Source organism: Sarcophilus harrisii, chromosome 1, assembly GCF_902635505.1.
Source record: "Sarcophilus harrisii chromosome 1, mSarHar1.11, whole genome shotgun sequence".
NCBI lineage: Eukaryota > Metazoa > Chordata > Mammalia > Dasyuromorphia > Dasyuridae > Sarcophilus > Sarcophilus harrisii.
The window spans coordinates 509,397,522-509,405,966 of NC_045426.1; positions in this window are offsets into that span (position 1 = coordinate 509,397,522).

The following is an 8,445-nucleotide window of genomic DNA, read 5'->3' on the forward strand; positions in this document are numbered from 1 at the left end:
CCTGGTTAGCATTCTTCAAGAAATCATCAATGAAAACTACCCTGTTGTCCTAGAATCAAAGAGGAAATAGTCATTGAAAGAATCCTTCAATCACCTCTGGAAAGAGATCCCACAAGGAAAACCCCAAGGAACATTGTTGCAAAACTCCAGAACTATAATCTCAAGGAAAAAATACTGCTAGTTGACAAATAAAAACAATCCAAGTATCAAGAAGCAACTGTCAGGATTACTCAGGATCTCAGAATCTGACAGCTTCTACAATAAAGTGTCTGAGGGCCTAGTATACTTAGAATTCTAGAAGGCAAATGACCTGGGCTTACAATTAAGAATTACCCAAATGACTGAGAGAGAAGAAAACTATATACAGGGGAGAAAATAGGATGAAAGGAAATACAGAGGTGGTAATCATAACTGTAAATGGGAATAGGATGAACTCTCCCATGAAACAGAAGCAAATAGCATTCAGTCTCGTTTTATTCTTGGGTTTTTTAAAAATTGTCATCAATGTACATGTTATTTTCCTGCTTCTTTTTATTTTACTCTTTATTAGTCCTATTAGCATCCCCATGATTCTTTCAATTCTTTTGTGAGATGATGTGAGAGTAAAACCCTGAGAAGTAACACAATACTCAGATTGTCCCTAGTCTCTCAGTACCCTGGCCACGAGTATGATGAGATCCCTAAGTCAATCTAGAATCCAGAACTCTATGTCTTTGCCTTTTTATCAAGTGCTGTTGCTGGGTAGATTCACGGGGACCAAATGGGAGAGTGACTTTGAAGCAGTCAGCAGGAAGCTCTGCCTGCTGCCTCTCTTATTAATCATATGGGTATTGTGATTAGAAAATTTGCTAATCTGGGTCACATAAATTTTTTTCCTGAGGCAATTGGGGTTAAGTAACTTGCCCAGGGACACACAGGTAGGAAGCATTAAATGTCTGAGGCCAGATTTGAACTCAGGTCCTTCTGACTTTAGGCCAGTACTCTATCCACTATGCCATCTAGTTGCCCTGGTTATATAAACTGGTTATGATTTGAAGAATCTTGCGCTCATTGCCTAAATAAAATTGATTAAATTTGTTATTGGGTACATAGGAATTTCCAAGTAAATTGACAAATCAATTAGTGATTAACCGCAGAGTGATTCTGTTACACAGGGCCTAGTAATTGGTTAATCCTTACTTCTTCATATTCATTATTTCTCTTGGCATGATACAATTCATTTATGCAACACAATTTATCATATTATTTATTGTTGATGAGAGTTCCCATTCTTGTCCTTGTTTTTGATGATGATTTATTTATTAATGTGACAATTACATTTGTCCTCATTTGCATGAGGAGGCATATATATAGCTTAATGTAAAGAGTACAGGATCTTGTTTCAGAAGATCTGAGGTTGAATACTATTATTTGCTACTTTCATGACCTGACCATATCATATGACCTATCTGAATTGATTTGGTTTCTTTACCTGTAAAATAAAAGGATTAGATTAGTTGAACTCTAAGATCTCTCCTAGCTCTAAAGCCTGTGATCCCATATCAAGATACATTGATTAAATTAAAGATGATATAATGGGAAAGATCCATTTAGTGTCATAAACAAAAGATCCATATATACATCCTAACTCTGCCACTTAACAGTTGTGTGATCTTAGGTATGTAACTTTATTTTTCTATGCTTCAGTTTCTTCCTCTCTAAAATGAAGATAAATGAATAAGTGAAAAAGCATTTATATGTCCTAAACACTCTACATAATAATGGTACCGGATGTGTCTAAATTCCTTTCAATATTCCTTCTTATTCACAAGCTCCTTCCCAGCGTCTACATCTTCTAGATGTGTAATGTTCTTCTTTTCTTTAAAATATAATTGTTCTCTGGGAGCAGATTTCTTGGGCAGCTTCTGGAGGCAGCCTTAGTTTCAGTTCAAAGTAATAATCACAAATGCAGCCAGCTGTTAAAAGTTCAGTCTTTTATTGTCTCTTTCAAAATAGCCCAGTTAGCTTTCTTAGAGGCCTATCTCTCTGCTTGGTTCCAAGAGCTCTTGCAGCTTGTCCTTTGTCTCTTCCAGCTTCAACCTCCAGCTCCCTCTGAATCTCCCAACTGAATTCTGGCTCTCAGTCACCTCTACTGATTCCTGCTTTCTCCATCTATTGAAGTCTCCTTCTCTTCCTGGAGGGTTCTAGCTTATATAAGCTCTCTAAAGGTGTGAACTCTAAAATGTGACCTCTAATGTGTAAACTCTCTTAAAGGTGTGAGCTCTAATGTGTGAACTCTCCCAAAGGTGTGAACTCCAAAGGTGTGAGCCAATTACATAAGCATTGTTTCTATCAGCTCTAGTGAGTTAATACTTTATAGGATTCTAACATAGATGCACTTTCTGAAAGCCCTTCTTGTCCAGTGTTTAGGCGATTGCACTATACTAACACTGTTATATGGGGTACTCACTGGAACCCAGAGACTCAGTCCATTGGAACTAGGAATGAGCACAGCTATCTATCCCTGGGGCTAATAAGGGTATTAAGCAAGTATTTTGTAACCTGTAATGAATGAATAACAATGCATGACCCTTCTGCCAGAGGAATGAATTGAGCTGACCTATGATGTCACAGAGCAATTCTGCTGACTTTTTTTCTGCTTACTGATATCTCTGGGCTTGCATAATTGCTGCCCCACAGTCTGGGCAAAGCTACTGCAAGAAGCCATTTTCAAGAATGGCACTATATGCATTATAGACATGATTATATATACATACTATTTATATATGTATGTATATACACATGTGTACACACATAATGTTCCCTCTTTACCCTAATCCTGATGTGAATAGGACTTCAAAATTACCAGCTCTCTTCCCTCATCTAATTCCTCCTTGTTTTTTGCTCTTGTATTTCATTTATATAGCATCATTATGGTTTTTACCTTTTCCCCACACCGTTTTGCTTTTTTTAGAATCACATCATGCTCACATCTACCCCAGTCTTTCTTTTGGACTACCCAATTACTAGTCACAATCTTAGAAATATGGATATTTCTATATAAAGCATTACTGAGTTTATTGAAATCAGTCTTTGATGTTGGCTCTCTTATATATTAAATTTTCTATTGAGTTCAGGTTTGTTTGCAATAAAATCCTGAAAATCTGACAGTTCATTGAAAGTCCATTATTTTTCATTTAGTATTATATTTAATTTTTCTGGATAACATTTTCATCCACAAGCTTATTTCTTTTGATTGTTCCAGGATTTTCAGTCTTTTATTGTAGCTGCTGATAGGTCCTCTGCAATTCTGAGATGCAATTTTGTTGTGTTTGGGGTGGTAATCTGGAAAGATTGGAACTTTCTGATTTACTCTGATGTCTTCCCAGAATCCTCCCCCTGACGACACTTTCTGAAGGACTTCATCCAAGAAATGTTGCACATCTGATTACCAGAGTGAGCAAACTGGTTATGTTAAATAGTTTAGAAGATCAATTGGGTTGTGATCATTTCTGACATTGATTTTGTTTTTTAAATATTCTCATAACTCTATTTCAATATGAGATTGTCTTTGTAATCTTATGTATTTTATTTTGTTTATTTCAAGATATTATTTTGAGAAGGGCTTTATAGGCTTTACCATTAGCCTATAAAAGGGTCCGTAATGTAAAAGAAAAAAAAAGTTTAAAAACTCATGATCTTGAGGAATTCACAATCTACCATGTAATGGGTATATTAATCCTGTATAGAAGATTTATGTAAGGATTGGAACAAGAAGGATGCAGGACCCAAATACTCATTTGCACCAAATGCTATATGGGCATTATCACATGATTATTATTCCATTGAAATTCTTATGGATAAGACTAAAATTAATTGTATCTTAACTAAAACCCTTCCTGTTTATCAGTGAAGTAATATGAGTTGTGTTCGGAGGTTATTCAGCAGAGCTTTTTTGTTTGCTAATATCTTCAACTCAACTCTTGACTAGGAGGGCTAATTTTTTCTGAAATTCACTGTTGGCTTTCTTTTGTATTACTCTTTGAAGATACTTCCAGCCTTGAATCCCCTTCTCTATGTATAGCTACCTCTCTGAACATTTGTCAGGACAGTATGTGTCTCTGATCTTTGATGGGTACATCTTCTTCTACTGAGTAATTCCACCGCTAACCTTTTCTACTAATAGAATAATTTTTCATTTCTATTCAAACTTGTGACTAAAATTAGAAAAGGTCAGCACTAAATTTATACTGTATTAGTGTGATTAGTAAATTTAGGCTTCAATTGTGTTTGCATCAGGAATAGCAATTATTATAAATTAACTTGCTTTAAAATTTATAAATTGTTTTCCTTAAATTAATTCTGTGAGGTTTTGATAAGACACTTAATTTCTCTGGGCCAGATTTTCCTCATCTATAAAAGGAAGGGGTGAAACTAGATGACCTCTGAGGTCCCTCTCTAAACCTATGCTTTCAGAATCGTGTTCATAGCAAAGCTGAGGAAATGGAAATGGAGAGAAGTTATGATTTATCCATGGTTGCACAGCCAGTTAATGTGACTCCAAGTAGAACTCCATCCCCATTTTGGTACCTATTCTACTTTGTTCTAATCTTTTAGACTCTTATCATTCTCAAGGTCTTTCCCCAGCTTCTCCCCCCACCAAAAAAAAAAATCTTATAATGGTACTTAAATAATTTCAGGCATCAGCTAGTGGGGTTGAGAATAGGAGGTTTTTTGAGCTAGGATGACCTTCCCTTACATCTCTGAAATCACATGTAGCTAGTTTCTTATTTTGCTTATGAATAAGAGCGATCATATGGTACAGGGAAAAGAAATCTCTGTTAAAATTTGACCTGCTTTCTCTCTTACTTTAGTTAGCCCACAACTTAAATGATCCCATAACCTTTGTTTTTCTAGAGTCTTGTACATTGTCACTGAAACTGATTCACTAAATAATTGAGAAAGAAAAAAATAGCATTAACCAATCAATTATTTTGTTTAGGAGCCTCCAAACAATGAGTTTGTTGTTGTTGTTGTTGTTGTTTATTTGTTTGTTTTTATTGGTGCCATTATACTACATTTCCTGAATTGCAATGCATGTAGTTATAGCACCTTACATTCAGAAACCAGGGAATGCTAATTTCAGAAGAGGAACTGCTGAACAAGGATTGAACACCTTCTAGATATAAGAACTTTGACAAATAGACTTAAAAGTGTTGGCGCACAGGAAGATATTCTCCAAAATGAAGTATTTCTCCCATCTAAGATTGTAGAGACATTAAAAAAAAGTTCCCAGAGACAAAAACCAAAGAAACAGAAAGGGAAAAGTGCTCAAAATCTGCCAAGGGTTGGAGGAGGGAAAGAAAATGAAGGCTACTTAAATAAATTTGATTCTAGGTTGAGTAACTTTTCTGATGAAGGAGCCTCATCCTGCTTCTGAGAGCTCTTAGAAGTATCTCTCCCCCTCTGGGGACAGAACTCATTGGACAGTAGTCTTTGAAACTGTTGAAGCAGAACTAAGTACAGAGAGCAGAAAAGTGTGATTTAGATGCTAAGTGAGTAAAGTGAATTCCAATTTATAAGTTGAAAGCTGTAAACATTTCCAGAAAGATAGTAAAAGAGCAAAGTGGTAATGTAGTAAAGTAAATGTTCTCCTTTTGTTTTGAAGGTTCATATGAGCTCTAATCACTTGCTTGCTATCAGCACACTAATTGACTTAGAAAATCCTTTTTCATTTTGTGTCCCAGTTTTCCTATTTATCAAATGAGAAGTTTCAGTTAGGTGATCTTTCTAGTTCTGACATTCTGAGTTAAGATGCCATATTTTTAGTGAGGATACTAATAAATTCAAGAGAACAACCAATATGGTGAAGGACCTCAAGATCACAGCATATTGGAATTAGTTGAAAGAACTGAAATTGTTCATTCTAGAGAAGAGAAACATGAGATTGAGGGCTTATTAAAATTCTATTGTCAGGCATTTGAAGGATTGTTATGGATTAAAGATTAGACATAGTTTGTATGATTTCAATAGATATATAGAAGGGTAAAGAATAGAAGCTGGCAAAAAAAAATTTGTTTGATGTCAGGAAATACTTCCTAAAAATTAAATATGTACAAATATAGGGTTTTGCCTGTCCCATACCTCAGGTGAAGTGGGCAGGCTCTTCTTTCCTGAAGGCCTTTGAGTGAAAGTTGTATTCCCACTTGTTGATTATGTTGTAGAGAGGGTTCTTAGTGATGGATTGGACTAGATAGTCTCTGTGGTCCTTCCAATCACAAATTCTGCACTTCTATAACTTGTAGAGTTAATGGACTTCCTATGGAAGAGGACTTGCAAATCACTGCATATAAAAAACCTGAGCATATTAGACAAAATTCAGTTACATGCCTTCTAGTATCTAGTCAGTACAAGACTGATAACCATTTATGAATAATATAAATTTCCACATTATGCCGCTAAGGTTTGTGGAGCAGAGACAGTCACCAGACATAAAACCAGTTTAGGGACCATATGGACCATAAGGTTCTGAGGACATAAATGGGATGTTCTTTGTTCTTATTTTTCATGTAGTTGGTCTCTTTGATCTTTTGGTCTAGCCCAATGATAATTTCTGGATAACCCTTATTGAAAAACATTTCCTATCTTTTCTTACTTTCTTCTTGATGGATCTTCTTAGTGTAACAACTTCCACTGAAACTTCACCTTTAGAAATGTTGACAACAGATAAGACTTCCATAGACAATACCATCTCAGCCAATCTTTAAGCAATAGGTTTAAACAAAAGTGAACCAGATTGTTTGACCAAGGCTTTTAGTGTTAGGTCATTACCATAGCAATGAAACTCAAAGCACAAAGTCACTGATGCTATTGAATGTTAATCTGCAGTGTGGTATAATAAAAAAACAATGAAGAATTTGTAATTTGTGATTTTGGATTTGAGTCTAGACTTTAATGTTCATTTGCTGTGTGACTTTGGGTATCTAAGATCCTAAATCACTTCACTTCTTTTGAGACTTAATTTCTTAACTTATAAGGTGAAAAATTTCAATAAGGTGATCTCTATGTTCCTTGTCATTATAAGTCAATGCTTCTATTTAGTGTTTATTGGTTAGGCTTTGGCACTACTGATTGTCCAAGGAGAGAATCATGCCCTATAACAGTGAACATTTATAAAGTCAAATACCTACCTGGGTGTACATATCTTTTCATTAAATACAGTTAATTGAATCCTGGATCATTTATCAGAACTGGAAGGGACTTCAAAGGGCAACTAGTCCAAGCCTTTCATTTTATAGATAAACAGAAAAAAAATTCATCACAATCTGAAAATCTGAACAATAGAACTTTTGGAAGTCCTCACTGATATTTGAGTTTTTTAGTTATTATTACTGCTCTATAGCACATCTGAAAGGGAGCAAGCAGATTGATAGTCAGAACTTCAGCAGATATTACAAAGATTGTCTAGCCCTAAGTCAGATAGAGAGACTGGGAAATTTAAAAGGGTGAGATAGGGACCGCAGTGGATAAGAGTTCTGTATATGCAGTCAAAAAGACTCATTTCTCTGAGTTAAAATTTGTTTTCAGATACTTACTATCTGTATGACTCTCTGCAAGACACTTAATCCTGTTTGCCTCAGTTTTCTCATCTATAAAATGAGCTGGAGAAGGAAATGGCAAAGCATTCTAGTATCTTGGGCAACAAAACTCCAAATGGGATCATGAAGAGTTGGACTTGACTAGAAACAACTGAATTGAAAGTTTAAAAGTCATACTTAATCTTTAAACTCTGTTTGACATTTGTCTTTTAACTGGTAGTTGTAGCTTATCTTCTTGGCTATGCTTAAAGATTTTTGTTTGCCCTTTTCAGGGAGAGACTCTCTAGTGACTGTATCTTCCCAAGTGGGTTCTGAGATAACCAGAAGACATATTGAAAAGTTGAAATTCAGAAGTTAGTGGCATAGAAATCTCCATATGTTCTCCATGGATTTGTTTTTGAGGTAGAATTAATCGTCTCACTAATGCTGTACTTATTTGAAGGTAACTAGATTCTATGTTTATGGAGATAATGTGCTATTGCTATTTTATTTCTATAATATTCATTAAATATTTTTAGTTCCAAAAAATTATGTGCTCTGTAAAAATAGATACATTAAAAAGATTTCAAGTGCTATATGATGGGCTTTGATATGGGTTCATAAAATACCTTTCAATTCTTTCTGAGAAATTACATTTGACTGTATTAAGCCCTGTAAATGAATTAATTTTTGTTTTGAACCTATTTAAGGTAGAATGACAAGTTTACATTTAAATATACCCATGCAAACATGTGAACAGAAAAGTAGCCCCACATGTATATTTGATATATGACCTTTGGGAATTTTTGGTTGGGTATTTTTGCTTTATATCTACCATCAAAAATAAAAGGGAATGTTAAGTGACCATGTACAAATTTTCCCCAGTCAC